Source organism: Carlito syrichta, unplaced genomic scaffold, assembly GCF_000164805.1.
Source record: "Carlito syrichta isolate Samal-C Ts95f unplaced genomic scaffold, Tarsius_syrichta-2.0.1 Scaffold304002, whole genome shotgun sequence".
Taxonomy (NCBI): domain Eukaryota; kingdom Metazoa; phylum Chordata; class Mammalia; order Primates; family Tarsiidae; genus Carlito; species Carlito syrichta.
This window is the reverse complement of record NW_007248098.1, coordinates 31,020-32,809: the sequence shown is the minus strand read 5'-3', so window position 1 is coordinate 32,809 and position 1,790 is coordinate 31,020. Positions and strand designations below refer to the sequence as shown.

The 1,790-nt window shown below is 42.8% G+C and overlaps 1 protein-coding gene across 1 annotated transcript in view; it reads left to right on the top strand.

Annotated features, from left to right (window-relative positions):
- Positions 1–1,790, top strand: part of LOC103261771 (lymphocyte antigen 75) — an 81,544-nt gene that overhangs the window by 58,767 nt on the left and 20,987 nt on the right. The gene's annotated exons all lie outside the window — the stretch shown is intronic.

Below are 1,790 nucleotides of genomic sequence, written 5' to 3'. Positions count from 1 at the left end.
TTTATTGTAGAGATGAGGTCTCACCAAGTTGCCCAGGCGGGTCTCGAACCCGCGGACTCAAGCAATCCACTCACCTCGGCCTCCCAAGGTGCGGGATTACAGGCTGAGCCACCGAGCCCGGCTGACAATATATACATTTTAAGTAGCCATAACCACTATATATATATAATTTTTTAAATTGTTGTTGGGGTCTCACTCTGTCACCCAGGCTGGTGTGCAGTCACTGCAGTCTCCAGTTCCTGGGCTCAGGTGATCTTTCCACCCCAGCCTCCCAAGTAGCAGGGACTGTAGGCTTGTGCCACCATGCTCGGCTAATTTTTTAATTTTCTATAGAGATGAGTCTCACTATGTTGCCTAAGGCTGATCTCAAACTCCTGGACTCAAGCAATCCTCCTGCCTCAGTCTCCCAAAGTGCTGGGATTACAGGCATGAACCACCACACCCAGCCTAGATATGTGTACTTTTAAATATTCTTTTTCTTTTTTTTCTTTTTTTTTTTGAGTTGGAGTCTCACTCTGTCGCCCAGACTGGAGTGCAGTGGCCGCTCCCGGCCACTGCAGCCCTTGACTGCTAGGCTCTGGCAATCCTTCCGCCTCAGCCTTCCAAGTAGCCGGAATTACAGGAGCGTGCGACCATGCCCGGCTAATTTTTTGATTTATTGTAGAGATGAGGTCTCACCAAGTTGCCCAGGCGGGTCTTGAACTCACAGGCTCAGGCAATCCACTCACCTCGGCCTCCCAAAGCGTGGGATTACAGGCTGAGCCACCGGGCCCGGCCAATATTCTTTTTCCTAATTGAGAAAACTGTGTCAAAATAAGACTCATAAAAATATTTTTTAGAAAAATAACCTATAATGCCACTACCCAAACATAGCTATGTTTATCATATTTCTCGATACCTTGTACGCACATACATATTTGTAATCTTGTATACAAAACCACATTGCATCCTACTTTTCTTATTAATTTAAAGATATTTAAAGGTCAGACATAGCTTCCTCCTATACACAAATGATAAGAAGTCTTTGACAAGATTACAAACAAGAAACTATGTACATTTTTAACTGACTTGCAGCATTATTGATAGAAATTATCTAATATGAAGACAACTGGCTCAGAGAGCAAGTCCAAAGATGCTGCATACGTGAGCAGTCCTCTGAGTAGCATCTTCTGGTGCCTGAGACCCTGACATCACAGCAAAATTAAGAACAGCCATTTTGTCCTGTAATTTCTAAGACTAAGAAAATTATGCCTTTGACTTAAAACCAGTGTGATTTGCAGCTAGAATGAAAAGGGAGAAGAAAACAAATAGGATCCTGTGAGCAACTGCCCTGTGTCTGGTACTGTCTTAGGCACTTCTGCAGGGGTGATTGCATGCCATCTTCACACTCCTGTGTGTGTTAGGTAGTAGAGTCTGATGTTTATAGAGAAGAATATTGCAGCTCAGAGAGTTAAGCAATTCACTCGAAGTACCACAACAGCAGAGTGTATGAGGGCACTTCAACACTGACTCACCCAACTCCAAAGACCATGGTCTTGGTAGCATACCATATTTCCTCCATTTCCATCTGGAAAGCCTGCGTGGTTTTTATTATTTTCCTCCCAGTTTTGTCTTACCTATACAAAAGGTCCTGTACTGAATCATTGTACATTGTTGCCAAGGATATCTTGGAAGACAATAAACTCTACCAACCTAGGTTTACAGAACAGTTACTCAAATTCCATTAGATGGAGAAGTGGTTCCTGAATAATCTCATCCTACAATGATGATTATCTTTTTTTTTTTTTTTT